The 18,773-nt window shown below is 59.8% G+C and overlaps 4 non-coding genes across 4 annotated transcripts; 3 read left to right on the forward strand and 1 right to left on the reverse strand.

The window, feature by feature from the left end:
• The first annotated feature begins 4,756 nt into the window (after positions 1-4,756).
• On the forward strand, positions 4,757-4,829 carry TRNAR-ACG (transfer RNA arginine (anticodon ACG)). The gene has a single exon. It is a non-coding gene; the product is annotated as a tRNA-Arg (tRNA).
• A 6,047-nt stretch (positions 4,830-10,876) lies between these two features.
• Positions 10,877-10,949, forward strand: TRNAR-ACG (transfer RNA arginine (anticodon ACG)). Its single transcript has one exon. It is a non-coding gene; the product is annotated as a tRNA-Arg (tRNA).
• A 1,962-nt stretch (positions 10,950-12,911) lies between these two features.
• On the forward strand, positions 12,912-12,984 carry TRNAR-ACG (transfer RNA arginine (anticodon ACG)). The gene has a single exon. It is a non-coding gene; the product is annotated as a tRNA-Arg (tRNA).
• Positions 12,985-15,063: 2,079 nt separating this feature from the next.
• Positions 15,064-15,136, reverse strand: TRNAA-AGC (transfer RNA alanine (anticodon AGC)). The gene has a single exon. It is a non-coding gene; the product is annotated as a tRNA-Ala (tRNA).
• Positions 15,137-18,773: the final 3,637 nt, after the last annotated feature.

Consider the following 18,773-nt stretch of genomic DNA (forward strand, 5'->3'; position numbering starts at 1 on the left):
CTCCACCCAGCGGGTGTCATGCAGCTGGAGCTGCAGCCGCCCAGCACCAGGATGCCCCCACCATGGAGCTCCCTGGGACACATCCCACCCCACCGCCTCTGCCACGACTGCCCCCAGGCATAGGGGGAAGCCACCTCTGCTCCCGGTCCCCACTGAGAGATCACGCGATGGCAGCAAGGGGGCAGGGAGGCCACAAACCTGCATGAGGAGGGTCCTGCCAGCATGCATGCCTCCCCCGCTTTCTGACAGGGGCACAGAAGGGAATTGGTGAGGATTTATTCACCAAGGCACCCCCGGGGGTTACAAGAAATAATGGCCACAAGCTAGCAGAGAGCAGATTTAGATTGGACATTAGGAAGAACTTAACAGTTCGAGTGGCCAAGGTCTGGAACGGGCTCCCAAGGGAGGTGTTGCTCTCCCCTACCCTGGGGGTCTTCAAGAGGAGGTTAGATGAGTATCTAGCTGGGGTCATCTAGACCCAGCACTCTTTCCTGCCTATGCAGGGGGTCGGACTCGATGATCTATTGAGGTCCCTTCCGACCCTAACATCTATGAATCTATGAATGCTCGTGGGCTTTTCCCCACCCTACAAAGAAGCTGGTACTTCAGGGGGGGCCTCCCAGTGGGCCCTCCTCGTTCAGTAGCCCTTAACTAACTGGGGCAGGGGGGACTCCCCTCCCCCGTGGGACTCCTCTTTTCCTTGCAGCTCACAGCTACCAGGCCTGGCAGGTGCTCCTCGCCCTCTGCGCCAGCCTGCTCTCTTGCCTACAGTGGGCTTCAGGGGGTCGCTGTGCCCTGAAACAGGGCTTCGCTGTGCAGGGCTTCTGAGGCACACAGGAGCCTACCCTTTCACCCACCCTCGTCTGGACAAAAGGGAACGTGAACTGGGGGATGCAGGCATCAATCCCACTACCTCTGGCATGCTAAGCAAGCACTCTACCATGTGAGCTAATTCCCCTTCTTGCAAGCAGGTGATTAAACTTTATTAGTGCCCTTGGCAAACAGAAGACTAGCGGACCCACACCAGGTGTGGGCAAGTTCCTTCTGCACCTGCCACGGGGCTGCGGGCGGGCCCGGCCAGCCTTCACGGCCCATTCGGGGCGAGCCAGGGGGCACGAGCACCACTGAGGTGAAGGTGACCCAGCCTCAGCCTGGCCCCTCCACCCAGCAGGTGTCATGCAGCTGGAGCTGCGGCCCCCCAGCACCAGGATGCCCCCACCATGGAGCTCCCTGGGACACATCCCACCCCACTGCCTCTGCCACGACTGCTCCCAGGCATAGGGGGAAGCCACCTCTGCTCCCAGCCCCCGCTGAGAGATCATGCGATGGCAGCAAGGGGGCAGGGAGGCCACAAACCTGCACGAGGAGGGTCCCGCCAGCATGCCTGCCTCCCCGCTTTGTGACAGGTGCTGAGGGCTGCAGCCTGAAAGTCGCAGGGCAGAGGGTCACGGGCTTGCTGCGCTGCCAGCTACAGACTAGCTGAGAGCAAAAAGTTTCCTTCCAGCTGGAATTGAACAAGTGACATAAGGATTTTCATACAAAGCAAACCTACAGGCCTCCATTCTCCCAGCTAAGCTATCGAAGGAAGATTAGTTTGCACGCTCACCTCCTACCTGCCTCATACTGCCTTTTTTGTGAGCTGATATCTCTCTTGCACCTGCCGCTTACTGTTGCTTTTCTCACCCGGCTGCACCTCACTCCCATCCACTTCTGCCCCCTGCTCTGCCCTTGTCCAGCAAAACACACGAGAACGTGCCCTTTGGCCCAGCCTCCATGGCAGACACAGCCGCAGCGCAGGCATGCCGGTGGAAGAGGGCCTGGAGGAATTGGTCACAAGCCCTTGACCTCTTGCACGCTGAATATGTGCTCTACCGTCAGAGATACATCAGCTAGACTTGGAAAACTCCAGATGTGTGGGGGCCCTGGGCAAAAAGAGAACTGGAGGCTGTGGTGCGCCAGTAGGGGGCGCTCCTGTGCTGAGCCACCCCCCTCACTGCACCGGACCAAAAACCCCGCTTGAAGCGTCTCCCTGGGGTGTCTACATCTGGTCAAACACGTTCCTGGAGTTTGCAGGAGCTGTATGTGATCGGCGTCGACGACACTAAGCGCTCGCTCCTTGGGTCACCAGGCCTTGTCACTGGCTCTAAGCACAACATCTGCCAACAGAGTCTCACCCTTGCGCTGGGAAGCTCCCTGCAACTTCTGGTACATCCGGCCACTCCCAGTGGGTGTCCTGCACCCTGCGGGGACTGGAAGGGTCCCCAGGAAGCTCCAGAGTCTCTTGTAGGCCTCCTGGTCACTGAAGAAATGGGTCAGCTCCATCAGAATGTGCTGGAAAACCCTCACCCATTCCGGGGTAGCCTCAGTACCAGCAGGTTGCCCTGCTCCCCCCTGTCCTCGGCCACCCACTGCACTGCACCGGACCAAAAACACCACTTGGAGCGTCTCCCCTGGGGTGCCTACACCTGGCCAACCACATTCCTGGAGTAGACGCACAAGCCTGGGGTAACCGCTGCCACCACCCGGACTCCAGTCTCTGTTCGGGCTCTGTGCCACCCGGCACACACAGACCCTGTAGACCCCAGGCCCCACGGGCCCATGTGTTACCACCAGCCAAACCTCCCCTCACACCCACCTCCTGCCCCACAGCCACAGTCTCCTCTGCCCTCGCACACAATGGGTGAAGAGGAGGGGCTCCCGAACAACTGGAACGAGACACCTGCCAGCTCCGCTCCTGTTGGCAGCAAACTCAGGACTTCTTCCTCTTCACTGCAGGATGCACCGCCCAACAGAGCTCCCTGCCACACACTCCTTCCTGGCTTGTACGGCCCTTTCTTTCTGAGCCAAGGGCTCTGCTGCTCCTGCTGCTTCATGTTCCTTTGGCCCAGTGCCCATTTCAACTGCAGCCCCAGAGCGGGCATGCCACCTCAAAAGGCAACACAAAGCATTGGAAAATAGAGGCATCGATCCTGCTAATTATCACATGCTTCCTCTCCCATGCTAAGAGAGTGCTCTACCATGTGAACTAATTCCTGTGCACAGGGGGGAAAGCCTAGATTTGTCGGGGCCCTGGACAAACAGAACAGTGGCACCCCCCGTACCCCCCCCCCCAGGAAAGGGCAAATTCCCTCTGTGTGTGCCAGAGAGCTGCAGATGGGCCCCCAGCCTCTGAGGAGTGTCCAGGGTGGGCCCGCAACACCGTGGGATGGGGCAGGGCTGGGGGAGGGCCTGGGTCTGAGGCCAGCTTTTGGTATGGGGCATGAGCTCCAGCCCTGCTACCCGCCTGCCCTTCTGCCAAGCCCTCTGGTCGTGTCCTGTCCCACTGGAGCTGGTCTCGGCAGCTTCCCACACATGGCAGGGAGTGGAGGATGGAGTGGTGGTGGGACTGCGGTTGCCTGGTGCCCACACCTCACCCCTGGCTCCAGCCCTGGCCCTGGCCTGGCTGGAGAGGAGGAGCACGCTGACCACCCTGGATGCCCATGCCTTACTCCCCCACGATGTGACAGGTGCTGAGGGCCCGCAGCCTGAAAGCCACAGGCCAGAGGGTCACAGCCTTGCTGCGCTGCCAACTACAGACTAGCTGAGAGCAAAAAGTTTCCTTCAAGTTGGAATTGAACAAGTGACATAAGGATTTTCATACAAAGCAAACCTAGAGGTCTCCGATCTCCCAGCTCAGCTATAGAAGGAAGAAAAGTTTGTAGGTTTGACTGTTACCTGGCTCGTACTTCCTTTGTTGTGAGCCAAGAGCTCTCTTGTACCTGCTGCTTGCCATTGCTCTTCTCGCCCGGCTGCACCTCACTCTCATCCCCTTCTACCCCCTCCTTTGCCCTTCTCCAGCAAAATACTGAGAGCATGCCCTTTTGCCCAGCCTCCATTTCAGATGCAGCCGCAGCACAGGCTTGTCAGGCCAAAAGGGACCAGGTGGCACTGGAGAAACTGGGCATTGATCCTCTGACCTCTCCCACGCTCGACCATCAGAGGTACATCCTCGAGACACAAGACAGCTCCAGATGTGTGGGGGCCCTGGGCAAAAAGAGAACTGGAGGCTGTGGTGGGCTAGTTGGGGGCGCTCCAGTCCTGAGACACCCGCTGCTCTGCACCGGCCTAAAAACCCCTCCTGGAGTGTCTCCCGTGGGGTGTCTCCAGCCGACCAACCACGTTTCTGGAGTACACCGGCAAGACTGGGCTAACCGCTGCCACCACCCGGACTCCAGTCTCTGTTAGGGCTCTGTGCCACCCGGCGTACACAGACCCTGTAGACCCCTCATGGCAGGAGCCCCATGGGTCCGTGTTAATCTGCACCTGCCTGCATGTTCTCCAAACCCACGGCCCCTATTCCCATTGCCGCAGGCCAGAACACCCATTCCCTGCTCCCCACCAGCCCCATCTCCCCTCGCACCCACCCCCTGCTCCCTCTGCCACGGTCATCTCTGCCCTCACTCACAACAGCTGAAGAAGACAGACTCCAGAATAAGTGGAACGAGACGCCTGCCAGGTCCGGGCCTGTCGGCAGCAAACTCAGGAAATCTTTGGTTTCACTCCACGATTTCCCCACAACGGAGCTCCCTGCCGCACATCTCACCCCGCTGATGCCTCCACCGCTGCCCCCACTGCCCCAGGCATAGGGGAAGCCGCCGCTCCTCCGGGCCTCCTGCTGAAAGACAAAGCACTGCAAATGCAGGAATGGGGAAGGGAGGCTGGACTGCCAGGTGTGCACTCGCCCTTCACCAGCAGCTGGGGGAGCATAAATGAGCATGGGCCAGTGGCGCAATGGATAACGCGTCTGACTACGAATCAGAAGATTGTAGGTTCGACTCCTGCCTGGCTCGCAGTGACTGCTTTTTCTGAGCCCAGGGCTCTCTTCTGCCTGCCCCTTTGGGTTGCTTTTGGGCCAGGCACCCACAGCCCTCATGCCAGGTTAAGAGAGAAGTGCCCTTTGGCCCATTCCCCATTTGGAGCTGCAGGCCCCAAGCGGGCATGCCAGGACAAAAGGCAACACAAAGCGCTGGAGAATGTGGGCATCGATCCCACTACCGCTCACATGCAAAGCAAACACTCGACCACCCGACAATTCCCTGGTGCCCAAAGCTGTGGCTAGGCTTGATATTGCCCTGGACAAACAGAAAATTCATAGATTCATAGATTGTTGAGTCGGAAGGGACCACAATGGCTCATCGTGTGCGACCCCCTGCCCCTGGCAGGAAAGAGGACCGAGGTCAGATGGCCCCAGCCAGGTGACTATCTAGCCTCCTCTTGAAGACCTCCAAGCTAGGTGATAGCACCACCTCTCTTGGGAGCCCGTTCCAGATCCTGGCCACCCTGACTGTGAAAAATGTCTTCCTAATGTCTAACCTAAATCCCCTCTCAACTAGTTTACACCCGTTATTCCTAGTCACTCCCTGGGGTGCCTTGGTAACAGCACGTCCCCTATTCCCCATTGACCTCCCCTAATAAGTTTATAGGCGGCCACAAGGTCTCCCCTCAGCCGTCTCTTGTGAAGGCTGAAGAGATTCAGCTCTCTCAACCTCCCCCTGTAGGGTCTATCACGAAGGCCACTAGTCATGCGAGTGGCCTCCTCTGGACCCTCTCCAGATTCCCCGTGTCCCTCTTGAAGTGCGGCGCCCAGAACTGGACACAGTACTCCAACTGCGGCCTGACCAGTGTCTCATAGAGGGGAGCATCACCTCCCTCAATCTGTTAGTCATGCACCTGCTAATGCACGACAAGGTGCGATTGGCCTTGTTGATGGCCTCGTTACCCTGCCGGCTCATGTTCATCTTGGAGGCAGTGACCACCAGTAGCTGGGGGAACGTTTGTTCACCAGAGCGCCCCAAAGGATGACAACTAGGTCGAATGGTCATAAACTACTTCAAGACCGTTTCAGGCTGGACATAAGGAAGAATTTCTTTACTGTCCGAGCCCCCAAGGTCTGGAACAGCCTGCCGCCGGAGGTGGTTCAAGCGCCTACATTGAACACCTTCAAGATGAAACTGGATGCTTATCTTGCTGGGATCCTATGACCCCAGCTGACGTCCTGCCCTTTGGGCGGGGGGCTGGACTCGATGATCTTCCAAGGTCCCTTCCAACCCTAATGTCTATGAAATCTATGAAATCTATGAATCCCTCTCTGCCTCGGAGCTGCTGAGAAGGACACTCCCCAACCTAGAGGTGTGCGGGGGCTTCCTCCTTCCCAGGTGGAGTACCTTACATTTCTCTTTATTAAACTGCATCCTATTTCTCTCTGCCCATTGAGCCAACCTGTCCAGGTCAGCCTGAATCTGCTCCCTGAGCCTCCGTGGTGTGTCCAGGGTGGGCCCACAGCACCGTGGGATGGGCCAGGTTGGGGCAGGGGCTGGGTTTGGGGCCAGCTTTTGGTGGGGGGCATGAGCTCCACCCCTGCTACCCGCCTGCCCCTCTGGTCCTGTCCAGTCCCACCAGCCCTGGTCTCGGGAGCAGCCCACACATGGCAGGGAGTGGGAGAGGGAGTGGGGGCAGCACTGGGGTTGCCCATGGGGCTCCTGGGAGCAGATGGCCACAGGAGGCCACTGCCGCCTGCAGAGAGCCTGGCGCCCACACCTCACCTCTGGCCCTGGCCTGGCCGGATGGGAGGAAGAGCACACTGCCCACCCTGGATGCCCATGGTCAGGATGCCCACCTGGGCCCTGCTACTCATGTGGTTCAGGGAGCCTCTGATGGGCAGGGAGCCCTGGGCCCAGCCCCGCGGGTCCATGTGTTAATCTCTTTCTACCTGTACACTTCCCAGGCTGGTACCCTGTTCCATTGCTGCAGCCCAGCACTCCTCTTCCCCACTCCCCGCCAGCCCCAGCTCCCCTCACACCCACCCCTGCCCCACCGCCACAGTCTCCTCTGTCCCCGTGCACAACGGCCAACCAAGAGGGGCTCCCGAACAACTGGAACGAGACGCCTGCCAGCTCCGGTCCTGTCGGCAGGAAACTCAGATCTTTGGCTTCACTCCACGATGCCCCACCACACAGCCCCCTGCCACCATCCCACCCCGCTGCCACATCCACCGCTGCCCCCAGGCATAGGGGAGCCTCATCTGCTCCAGGCTGCCCGATGAAAGCTCAAGGCAAGGAAGGACTGGGGCAGGGACACCAGAAACTCCCATAAGGACGGCCTGGCCAATGCTCCTTCCTGAAGGGTGCTGAGGACCTGCACCCCAGACACACAGGCTTGCGGTGCCGCCAGCTGCAGACTGGCTCAGAGCAAACCCTTTCCTTTGCGCTGGAGAGAGACCAGAGAGCTAAGGATTTCTACACAAAGCGAGCCCGTGGTCCTCTGCTCTCCCAGCTGACCTAGCAAAGCACGACGGGGCTGTGGGCGCAAGGGGGACTCAAGGTGGCACGCTGCCCTGCCCGCAGGGCTTGCTGGCCTCCACGCCCCGGTGAGGGCAGGTTCCCTTTTCACATTCACTTATCACAAGGGAAAGGATCAAGGATACAAACATTTGTACAATATATATATTTATTTGTAAGATATCGAAACCAGTAACATAACCAGTACCCTCTGGGGAAATGATGTACAACCTCATACCGGTGCTCCACACACAGGTAAGTCACAGGTAAGTCTCTGATCTGAAACAGATAAACCCCAAAGATAAACTCAATCCTGAGGGGAAACCCCAACACGGGCATCAATCCCACTACCTCTGATATGCAAAGAGAGCACTCTACCACGTGAGCTAACTGCCTTAAGGGCTGTCAGGGATTAAGATTTATTAGTGCTCTAGGCAAACAGAAGATTAGAGGACCCACACCAGGTGTGGGCAGGCTCCCTCTGTGCCTGCTACAGGGCTACCATTTGAGCTAATCTACATTGCACTGGCCTCAGGTCTCACAGGCCTCCACCCCCAGGTGAGGGCAGGTTCCCTTCACACCTGTCCGGGGGCTGCAGCTGGGCCCCCGCAGCCTCCTCGACCGCTCTGGGGGGGCTCGCCCTCCCGCAGCAGCTGGCAACCACCAGCGCTTGCCTGGCCCAGTGGTGCAATGGAGAACGTGTCTGATTACGAAGCAGAAAATGCTAGTGTAGCCCAGGTAACTTGGGTACACACTGCCCTGCTCCGAGTGACGGGGACTGTTAGCTGGGAGGTGTGCCGGGGGTGGGAGCTGCAGACTGCTCGGTTCCCCTCCGTCCCTCGAGATCCAGGCCAGGACAGTCGGGGACTTCTCTACGTACACATCTATTCACATTCACTTATCACAAGGGAAAGGATCATGGATACAAACATTTGTACAATATATATATTTATTTGTAAGATGTCGAAACCAGTAACATAACCAATACCCTCTGGGGAAATGATGTACAACCTCATACCGGTGCTCCAGACACAGGTAAGTCACAGGTAAGTATCTGATCTGAAACAGATAAACCCCAAAGATAAACTCAATCCCGAGGGGAAACCCCAGTGCCCGTGGGCTTTTCCCAACCCCACAAAAAAGCTGGTACTTTAGGGGGGCCTCCCAGTGGGCCCTCCCCTTTCAGGAGCCCTTAACTAACCAGGGTGGGGGGGCACTCCCCTCCCCCATCGGACTCCTCCTTCCCTGCAGCTCACGGCTCCCAGGCCTGGTGGGTGCCCCTTGCCCTCTGTGCCAGGCTGCTCTCTCACCTGCAATGGGCTCCGGAGGGGTCGTTGTCCCCTGGAACAGGGCTCCGCTATGCAGGGCGTCTCGGGCCTCTGGCTCGGCCCTGTCGGCTGGCTCAGTACCCCAGCAGCGTCTGGCTCTCTGGACTCAACCTTTTGCTGTGGGCCGGAGGCCGGGCTGCCTCGTGCAGCACCAGGCTTGGTCTGCTCCCGGCGCCTCCTGCACCGAGCTCCCAGCCTCGTTGCGAGGGTTGAGGACCTGAGCTGCCCAAGTGCTGCAAAGGTCCTACTCTATGCACCATCCTGTGCACCGCGTCTCTGGCCACACACCACAGGTTGCAGACCCGAGCCGCCTCACACAGCTCCCAGGGTCTGGACGCCATGTGCCGTGCTGCACCCGAGAGCCGAGCCGCTGGCGCCGTCCACTGCTCCCCGCTGATGGGGGTCTTCAGGGGCGCTTTTGGGCTGTGCTTCGCCCTGCTGAGCAGCTCCCCTCAGCCCCCCTCACCCCGCTCTCCTCTCTTCTCTCTCCCGGAGGTGTTCCCCTCCCGCTGGGCACGCAGCTCCTTCTATTCGCTCCACGGCTCCGCCCCGAAGTCTTCCCGACAGCAGTGTTGCAGTCTTCAATCAGGTCCAGCGTTGGGGGGCACTCCTCTCCCCGCCCCCAGGAAAGGGGCGTGACTGAACTCCTCTTGGTGCCTCCTGATTGGGGATGAGCTCCACCAATCACAACAGCAAGATTTCAAGCCTGGGACTCAACCCAGCTCTGAAAGGCAAGCCTGCTGCACACGTGTGGAGTCCTTCAGGGCTCGTTTCACCCTTTCTCCAAACCCAGAGCTCCCACATGCCCCGTGCTTCCTGCTGCTTTTTACCCCTGGGGGAACCACATGCCCCACGCAGCCAATGCCCCTGCCAGGCACACAGGAGCCTGCCTTTCACCGAGCCCTGTCTCAGCCACAGCACAGGTCGGTCTGGACAAAAGGGAACACGAGCTGGAGAATGCGGGCATCAATCCCGCTACCTCTCGTATGCTAAGCAAGCGCTCTACCATCTGAGCTAATTCCCCTGCTTGTAGACAGGGATTACCTTTCTTAGTGCCCTGAGCAAACAGAAGACTAGAGGACCCACACCAGGTGTGGACAGGTTCCCTCTGCACCTGCCACGGGGCTGTGGGCGGGCCCGGCCAGCCTCCGCGGCAGGTTCGGGGCGAGCCAGGAGGCATGAGCACTGCTGAGGTGAAGGTGACCTGGCCTCAGCCTGACCCCTGCACCTGGCGGGTGTCATGCAGCTGGAGCTGCGGCCCCCCAGCACCAGGATGCTCCCACCATGGAGCTCCCCGAAACACATCGCACCCCACTGCCTCTGCCACGACTGCCCCCAGGCATAGGGGGAAGTCACCTCTGCTCCCAGCCCCCGCTGAGAGATCACACGATGGCAGCAAGGGGGCAGGGAGGCCACAAACCTGCACGAGGAGGGTCCCGCCAGCATGCCTGCCTCCCCGCTTTGTGACAGGTGCTGAGGGCTGCAGCCTGAAAGCCACCGGCCGGACGGTGACAGCCTTGCTGTGCTGCCAGCTACAGACTAGCTGAGAGCAAAAAGTTTCCTTCGCCCTGCTCTGCCCTCCTCCAGCAAAACACATGAGAACGTGCCCTTTGGCCCAGCCTCCATTTCAGCCACAGCCTCAGCGCAGGCACGCCGGTGCAAAAGGGACCAGGCGGCACTGGAGAATTTGGGCATTGATCCCTTGACCTTTTCCATGTTGATCCTCGAGACACAAGACAGCTCCAGATGTGTGGGGGCCCTGGGCAAAAAGACAATTGGAGGCTGCGGTGGGCCAGTAGGGGGCACTCCTGTGCGGAGGCACCTGCCGCATGGCACCGGCCTACAGCTGACCAACCATGTTCCTCTTGAACACCCGCACACCTGGGGTAACCACTCCCACCACCCAGACTCCAGTCTCTGCTACTACTCCGTGCCATCCGGAGCGCACAGACCCTGTTGGCCTCTGATGGCAGGGGGCCCTGGACCCACGTGTTAATCTGCACCTGCCTGCATGCTCCCCAAACCCACTGCCCACAAGCCACAGCTCCACACAGCCACCCCGCTGCTGCCTCCGCCGCTGCCACCGCTACCCCAGGCATAGGGGGAAGCCGCCGCTCCTCCGGGCCTCCGGAAGAAAGATGAAGCCCTGCAAATGCAGGAATGGGGAAGGGAGGCTGGCTGCCAGGTGTGCGCTCGCTCTTCACAAGCAGGTGGGGGAGCACATGTGAGCACGGGCCAGTGGCGCAATGGATAACGCGTCTGACTACGAATCAGAAGATTGTAGGTTCAACTCCTACCTGGCTCGTACTGACTTCTTTTCCCAAGCCCAGGGCTCTCTTGTGCCTGCCCTTTAAGTTGCTTTTGGCCCAGGCATGCACAGCCCTCATGCCAGGGTAAGAGAGAAGTGCCCTTTGGCCCCTTCCCCTTTTGGAGCTGCAGCCCCCGAGCGGGCATGCCAGGACAAAAGGCAACGCAAAGCCCTGGAGAATGTGGGCACTGATGCCACTACCTCTCTCGAGGAAGCGCTCAACCATCTCAGCTAATTCCCTGGCACAGAAAGCTGTGGCTAGGCTTGATATGACCCTGCACAAACAGAAAATCGGTGGCCCCCTCCCTGCGGGCAAGTGCAAATTCCCCCTGTGTGCCAGGGAGCTGTAGCTCGGCCCCCTGAGCCTCCGTGGTGTGTCCAGGGTGGGCCCACAGCACCGTGGGATGGGCCAGGCATGGGGCAGGGTTGAGTTTCAGGCCGGCTTTTGGTGGGGGACATGAGCTCCACCCCTGCTGCCCGCCTGCCCCTCTGGTCCTGTCCAGTCCCACCAGCCCTGGTCTCGGGAGCAGCCCACACACGGGAGGGAGTTGGAGAGGGAGTGGGGGCAGCACTGGGGTTGGCCATGAGGCTCCTGGGAGCAGACGGCCACGGGAGGCCGCAGCCGCCTGCAGAGCGCCCGGCGCCCACACCTCACCCCTGGCCCTGGCCTGGCTGGAGGGGAGGAGGAGCACACTGCCCACCCTGGATGCCCATGGCCAGGATGCCCACCTGGGCCCTGCTATTCTTGTGGTTCAGGGAGCCTCTGACTGGCAGGGAGCCCTGGGCAAACAGAAGACTAGAGGACCCACAACAGGTGTGGACAGGTTCCCTCTGCACCTGCCACGGGGCTGCGGGCGGGCCCGGCCAGCCTCCATGGAAGGTTCGGCATGAGCCAGGTGGCATGAGCACTCCTGAGGTGAAAGTGGACCTGGCCTCAGCCCGGCCCCTCCACCCAGCAGGTGTCATGCTGCTGGAGTTGCGGCCCCCCAGCACCAGGATGCCCCCAGGAGGGAGCTCCCCGAAACATATCCCACCTCACTGCCTCCACTACGACTGCCCCCAGGCATAGGGGGAAGCCACCTCTGCTCCGGGGCCCATGCTGAGAGATCACACGATGACAGCAAGGGGGCAGGGAGGCCACAAACCTGCACGAGGAGGGTCCCGCCAGCATGCCTGCCTCCTCGCTTTGTGACAGGTGCTGAGGGCTGCAGTCTGAAAGCCACCGGCTGGACGGTCACAGCCTTGCTGTGCTGCCAGCTACAGACTAGCTGAGAGCAAAAAGTTTCCTTCACCCTGCTCTGCCTTTGTCCAGCAAAACACATGACAATGTGCCCTTTGGCCCAGCCTCAATTTCAGCCACAGCCACAGCGCAGGCATGCTGGTGCAAAAGGGACCAGGTGGCACTGGAGAAACTGGGCATTGATCCCTTGACCTTTTCCATGTTGATCCTCGAGACACAAGACAGCTCCAGATGTGTGGGGGCCCTGGGCAAAAGAAAACTGGAGGCTGTGGTAGGCCAGTAGGGGGCGCTCCTGTGCTGAGGCACCTGCCACATGGCACCGGCCTACAGCCGACCAACCACGTTCCTCTTGAACACCTGCAAACCTGGGGTAACCGCTGCCACCACCCGGACTCCAGTCCCTGTTAGGACTCTGTGCCATCCGGCGTACACAGACTCTGTCGGCCCCTAATGGCAGGGGGCCCTGGACCCATGTGTTAATCTTCACCTGCCTGCATGCTCCCCAAACCCACTGCCCACAAGCCACAGCTCCACACACAGCCACCCTGCTGCTTCCCCCACCGCTGCCACCGCTGTCCCAGGCATAGGGGGAAGCTGTCGCTCCTCCGGGCCTCCTGAAGAAAGATGAAGCCCTGCAAATGCAGGAATGGGGAAGGGAGGCTGGACATCCACGTGTGGGCTCGCCCTTCGCAAGCAGTTGGGGGAGCAGAAGTGAGTTTGGGCCAGTGGTGCAATGGATAACGCGTCTGACTACGAATCAGAAGACTGTAGGTTCGACTCCTACCTGGCTCGTACTGACTGATTTTCTCAAGCCAAGGGCTCTCTTCTGCCTGCCCTTCAGGTTACTTTTGGCCCAGGCACCCCACAGGTCTCATGCCAGCGTAAGAGAAAAGTGCCCTTTGGCCCATTCCCCATTTGGAGCTGCAGCCCCCGAGCGGGCATGCCAGGACAAAAGGCGATGCAAAGCGCTGGGGAATGCAGGCACTGATCCCACTACCGCTCGCTTTTCCCAAGCCATACAAAGGGGCTGGTACTTTAGGGGGCCTCCCAGGGAGCACTCCCCTCCCCCTCTGCACTAGGCTGCTCTCTCAGCTGCAGTGGGCTTCACTGGGGTCGCTGTGCCCTGAAACAGGGCTCTTTGGTCCTCTGCCTTGGCCCTGTCGTCTGGATCAGTAGCCCGAGCACAGTCTGCCTCTCTAGACTCAACCTTTTACAATCGGTTGTAGGCCTGGGCTGCCTCGTGCCTGCCAGGCACACAGGAACCTACCCTTTCACCCAGCCTCGTCTGGAAAAGGAACATGAGCTGGAGAGTGCGGGCATCAATCCCACTACCCCTCACATGCTAAACAAGCACTCTACCACCTGAGCTAATTGCCCTGTTTACAAGTAAACCTAAGATTTATTAGAGCCCTGGGCAAACAGAAGACTAGGGGACCCACACCAGGTGAGAGCAGGTTCCCTCTCCCCATCGACAAGGACAAATCCCCCCTGTGTGCCAGGGGCTGTAGCTGGGCCCCTGAGCCTCCGTGGTGCGTCCAGGGTGGGCCCGCAGCACCGTGGGATGGGCCAGGGTTGGGGCAAGGGCTGGGGCTGGCTTTTGGTGGGGGGCATGAGCTCCACCCCTGCTACCCGCCTGCCCCTGTGGTCCTGTCTAATCCCAGCGGCGCTTGTCTCAGGAGCAGCCCACACACGGGAGGGAGTGGGAGAGGGAGTGGGGGCAGCACTGGGGTTGCCCATGGGGCTCCTGGGAGCAGACGGCCACGGGAGGCTGCAGCCACCTGCAGAGAGCCCGGTGCCCACACCTCACTGCAGGCCCTGGCCTGGCCGGACGGGAGGAGGAGCACACTGCCCACCCTGGATGCCCATGGCCAGGATGCCCGCCTGGGCCCTGCTACTCATGTAGTTCATGGAGCCTCTGATGGGCAGGGACCCCTGGGCCCGGGCCCCGTGGGTCCATGTGTTAACCTCTTTCTCCCTGCATGCACCGCAGGCTGCCGCCCCGTTCCCATTGCTGCAGCCCAGCTCTACTCTTCCCCACTCCCTGCCAGCCCCAGCTCCCCTCACACCCACTCCTGCCCCACCGCCGCAGTCTCCTCTGTCCCCGTGCACGACGGCCAAAGAAGAGGGGCTCCCGAACAACTGGAATGAGACGCCTGTCGGCAGCGTACTCAGATCTTTGGCTTCCCTCCAGGATGCCCCACCACAGCCCCCTGCCACACATCCCACCCCGCTGCCTCCAGTCACTGCTGCCCCAGGCATAGGGAAGCCTCGTCAGCTCCAGGCCCCCCATTGAAAGATCAAGCCAAGTTAGGACTGGGGCAGGGACACCAGAAATGCACACAAGGACGGTCCGCCCAACGCTCCTGCCTCCTCCGCTGTGTGAAAGGTGTTCGGGACCTGCACCCCGCTGGAGCCGTCCACCGCTCCCTGCTGATGGGGGTCTTCAGGGGTGCTTCTGGGCTGTGCTTCGCCCTGCTGAGCAGCTCTCCTCAGCCCCCCTCACCCCGCTCTTCTCCCTTCTCTCTCCCAGAGGTGTTCCCCTCGCGCTGGGCACGCAGCTCCTTTATTCGCTCTGCGGCTCTGCCCTGAAGTCTTCCCGACAGGAGTGTTGCAGTCTTGAATCAGGTCCAGCGTTGGGGGGCACTCCTCTCCCCGCCCCCAGGATGAGCTCCACCAATCACAACAGCAAGATTTCTAGCCTGGGACTCAACCCAGGCTCCGAAAGGCAAGCCTGCTACACACATGTGGAGTCCCTGGGGGAACCACATCCCCCACGCAGCCAACCCCCTGCCAGGCACACAGGAGCCTCCCTTTCACCCAGCCCTGTCTCAGCCACAGCACAGGTCGGTCTGGACAAAAGGGAACACGAGCTGGAGAATGCGGGCATCGATCCCGCTACCTCTCGCATGCTAAGCGAGCGCTCTACCATCTGAGCTAATTCCCCTGCTTGTAGGGAGGGATTAAGCTTTATTAGTGCCCTGGGCACACAGAAGACTAGAGGACCCACACCAGGTGTGGGCAGGTTCCCTCTGCACCTGCCATGGGGCTGCGGGCGGGCCCGACCAGCCTCCGTGGCACATGCAGGGCGAGCCAAGGGGCATGAGCACCACCGAGGTGAAGGAGGACCTGGCCTCAGCCCTGCCCCACAACCCAGTGGGTGTCATGCAGCTGGGGCTGCGGCTCCCAGGACCAGGATGCCCCCACCAGGGAGCTCCCCGAAACACATCCCACCCCACTGCCTCTACCACGACTGCCCCCAGGCATAGGGGGAAGCCACCTCTGCTCTGGACCCCCGCTGAAAGGTCAAGCAAAGGCAGCAAGGGGGCAGGGAAGCCACAAACCTGCACAAGGAGGGTCCCGCCAGCATGCCTGCCTCCCCTGCTTTGCAACAGGTGCTGAGGGCTGCAGCCTGAAAGCCACAGGCCGGACGGTCACAGCCTTGCTGCGCTGCCAGCTACAGACTAGCTGAGAGAAAAAGTTTCCTTCAAGCTGGAATCGAACAAGTGACATAAAGAGTTTCATACAAAGCAAACCTACAGGCCTCCGCTCCCCAGCTAAGCAATCAAAGGAAGATGAGTTTGCAGGTTCGACTCTCTACCTGGCTTGTACTGCCTTTTTTGTGAGCCAAGAGCTCTCTTGCAGCTCCTGCTTCCCACTGCTTTTCTCACCCGGCTGCACCTCACTCCCATCCCCTTCTACCCCCTGCTCTGCCCTTGTCCAGCAAAACACCGAGAACATGCCCTTTGGCCCAGCCTCCATTGCAGCCACAGCCACAGCCACAGCACAGGCTTACCAGTGCAAAAGGGACCAGGCGGCACCGGAGAAACTGGGCATTGAGCGCTTGACCTCTTGCATGCTCAACCATCAGAGGTACATGATCGAGACACAAGACAGCTCCAGATGTGTGGGGGCCCTGAGAAAAAGAAAACTGGAGGCTGTGGCCCAGTACGGGGCACTCCTGTGCTGAGACACCCACCGCGCTGCACCGGACCAAAAGCCCCGCTTGGAGTGCCTCCCCTGGGGTGTCTGCAGCCGACCAACCACGTTCCTGGAGTACACCCGCAAGCCTGTGGTAACTGCTGCCACCACCCGGACTCCAGTCTCTGTTCGGGCGCTGTGCCACCCGGCGCACACAGACACTGTAGACCCCTCATGGCAGGGGCCCTGTGGGCCCGTTTGTTAATCTGTACCTGCCTGCACGCTCCCCAGACCCACGGCCCCCACTCCCATTGCCACAGGCCAAAACGCCCAATTCCCACTCCCCGCCAGCCCCAGCTCCCCTGGCACCCACCTGCTGTCCCCACCGCCACGGTCATCTCTGCCCTCGCTCACAACAGCTGAAGAAGACGGACTCCTGAATAACTGGAACGAGATGCCTGCCAGGTCCGGGCCTGTCAGCAGTGAACCCAGGAGATTTTTGGCTTAACTCCAGGATTGCCCCACAACGGCGCTCCCTGCCGCACATCCCACCCCGCTGCTGCCTCCACTGCTGCCCCCAGGCATAGGGGGAAGCCGTCGCTCCTCCGGGCCCCCTGCTGAATGACGAAGCCCTGCACATGCAGGAACGGGGAAGGGAGGCTGGACCGCCAGGTGTGGGCTCGCCCTTCACCAGCAGCTGGGGGAGTACACGTAAGTTTGGGCCAGTGGTGCAATGGATAACGCATCTGACTGTGAGTTGAGAGCTTGTTGGTTCAAATCCTGCCTTACTTTCACTAACTGCCCATTCAGAGCCGAGGGCTCTTTTCTGCCTGCCCCTTCAGGTTGCTTTTGACCCAGGCACGCCACAGCCCTCATGCCAGGATCAGAGGAAGGTGCCCTTTGGCACAGCCCCCATTTTGAGATGATCTTGTGGGGCACCTGATAGTTCATGGTAGCCTGGGACATAGTGACCATCACTTGGTCAAGTTCACTATCCAGGGAAAGGTGGGTAAAGTCACTAGTGGGGCTAAGGTGTTGGACTTCAGAAGGGCCAACTTTAGCAAGCTCAGAAGGCTAGTTAGTGAGGGGATGCAACTCAGGAACATGGAGCATGTGGGGGTTCAGGAGGGCTGGAGGTATCTCAAGGGAGTGATCCTTGGGGCTCAAAAGGAGTCTATCCCATTACGTAGGAAGGGAGGTAAGGGGGCAAAAAAGCCCCCTTGGCTGAACAGGAAAGTCCGGGAGAGTCTGGGGGCAAAGAAGGAGATGTATAGGCGATGGAAGCAGGGAACAGCCACCAAGGAGGAATATATCTCCCTGGTGCGCTATTGCAGGGAATCAGTTAGACAGGCCAAGGCCCCGGGGCTTGAGCTCAGGCTGGCTTCAACAATCAAGGACAATAAAAAGTCTTTCTTCAGGTACATAGCGGGCAAAAGGAAAGCTCAGAGCAACATGGGGCCCCTGCAGGACAAACCAGGACAGCTGGTGGTTGACGCGGGGAAAAAAGCAGAGCTCTTCAATGAGTTCTTCGCTTCAGTATTTCTAAGTACCGACCAAGCCAATTCCCCCACCTCGATCACTGACGGATGTCCACAGGGCACCAGTCCACCTACGGTCAGTTCTGAAATAGTGGAGGGGCTCCTGGAAGAGCTGGATGGGTACAGGTCAGCAGGCCAGGATGACCTCCATCCACAGCTGCTGAAAGAATTGGCCGGTGTCATAGCTGAGCTGCTGGCATGGCTGTTCGAGCACTCGTGGTGCTCCGGCCAGGTCCCTGAGGACTGGGGAAGGGCCAAGGTGGCGCCCATGTTCAAGAAAGGGAGAAAGGATGAGCCGGGTAACTTTAGACCAGCCAGTCTTACCTCTATTCCTGGGAAAATGCTGGAGAAAACAATCAAAGAGCACATTTGTGCAGGCCTGGCAGGGGAAACGATGCTGAGGGGAAACCAACACCGGTTTGTCACAGGTAGATCCTGCCTGACAAACCTTGTAGCCTTCTATGACCAGGTCACACACTGCCTGGACGCGGGAGCCAAGGCTGATGTCATCTTCCTGGACTTTAGGAAGGCCTTCGACACAGTTTCGCACCCTATCCTCACTGGGAAGCTAGCAGACTGTGGGGTGGACGCCTACACGGTCAGGTGGGTGGCCAACTGGCTCAGGGACCGCACCAGAGAGCGGTGGTGGAGGGATCCTTCTCGGCCTGGAGGCAGGGGGGCAGTGGGGTCCCGCAGGTTTTGGTCCTTGGACCGGTGTTATTCAATATCTTCATCAGTGATTTGGACGAGGGCATGGAGAGCACCCTCTCCAAGTTCACTGAAGATACCAAGTTATGGGGCAAAGTTAGTGCACCGGAGGGCAGGGAGCAGATTCAGGCCGACCTGGACAGGTTGGCTCAATGGGCAGAGAGAAATAGGGTATGATTTAATAAAGAGAAATGTAAGGTACTCCACCTGGGAAGGAGGAACCCCAGCACAGCTATAGGTTGGGGAGTGTCCTTCTCTGCAGCTCCGAGGCAGAGCTAATTCCCCTGCCGCAGGTGCTGCTGGTCAGAGCCTTGCTGTGCTTCCAACTACAGCCTAGCTGAGAGCAAAAACTTTCCTTCACCCTGCTCTGCCCTTGTCCAGCAAACGCATGAGAACGTGCCCTTTGGCCCAGCCTCC

This window comes from Alligator mississippiensis, chromosome 3 (assembly GCF_030867095.1).
Source record: "Alligator mississippiensis isolate rAllMis1 chromosome 3, rAllMis1, whole genome shotgun sequence".
Taxonomy (NCBI): domain Eukaryota; kingdom Metazoa; phylum Chordata; order Crocodylia; family Alligatoridae; genus Alligator; species Alligator mississippiensis.